Source organism: Phymastichus coffea, unplaced genomic scaffold (assembly GCF_024137745.1).
Source record: "Phymastichus coffea isolate CEN01 unplaced genomic scaffold, Cenicafe_Pcof_1.1 PCOF00304, whole genome shotgun sequence".
NCBI classification, from domain to species: domain Eukaryota; kingdom Metazoa; phylum Arthropoda; class Insecta; order Hymenoptera; family Eulophidae; genus Phymastichus; species Phymastichus coffea.
In genome coordinates this window covers 36,372-37,500 of record NW_026707115.1, presented here as the reverse complement: position 1 = coordinate 37,500, position 1,129 = coordinate 36,372, and positions in this window count along the sequence as shown.

Genomic DNA, 1,129 nt, shown 5'->3' with positions numbered 1-1,129 from the left:
ATTCGGGCCCTCGCAAGAGTGTTCGTCGGGGTAACCCAAAGTGACCTGGAGACGCCGTCGGGAGATCCGGGAAGAGTTTTCTTTTCTGTATAAGCGTTCGAGTTCCCTGGAAACCTCTAGCAGGGAGATAGGGTTTGGAACGCGAAGAGCACCGCAGTTGCGGCGGTGTCCGGATCTTCCCCTCGGACCTTGAAAATCCAGGAGAGGGCCACGTGGAGGTGTCGCGCCGGTTCGTACCCATATCCGCAGCAGGTCTCCAAGGTAAAGAGCCTCTAGTCGATAGACTAATGTAGGTAAGGGAAGTCGGCAAATTGGATCCGTAACTTCGGAATAAGGATTGGCTCTGAGGAGCGGGGCGTGTCGGGCTTGGTCGGGAAGTGGGTCTGGCTGACGTGCCGGGCCTGGGCGAGGTGAACTCGTTCCCCTCGAGGGGATGAGGGATCAGAGCTCGGTACCGTGCCTTGGCCTCCCACGGATCTTCCTTGCTGCGAGGCTTTCGGAGCGGTTTCTCCGTCCCGATCGTTCTCTTCGGCCGCCATTCAACGCTCAGCTCAGAACTGGCACGGACTAGGGGAATCCGACTGTCTAATTAAAACAAAGCATTGCGATGGCCCTCGCGGGTGATGACGCAATGTGATTTCTGCCCAGTGCTCTGAATGTCAACGTGAAGAAATTCAAGCAAGCGCGGGTAAACGGCGGGAGTAACTATGACTCTCTTAATGTATGGTATGGTGCTTTCGCGGACCACTGCGAGGGTCTTGAGGGCACTAGATAGACAGGTGAGGATTGCAGTTCGGAAGTGGCTGCGTTTGCCCAAGGATACTCCATTAGGGTACTTCCACGCCAAATGCAGGGATGGTGGATTGGGAGTCCCGGCTTTCATAACATCTGTGCCGGGACAAATACATGCTAGATTATTGGCAATGGCCCATTCCACATCACCTGCGGTGCGGGACGCCACTCAACACCTATATAACGTTAAGCTGGTCCGATGGGCTGAGGGGCTGCTCACATATAATGGGCAGTCACTTACGGGTCCAGAAGATCGGCGACGTTATTGGGCGTCCCGGCTCCATCAATCCAACGATGGAAGCGAGTTGCGTGAGGCTGCTAAAGTCACCGCTAGCAG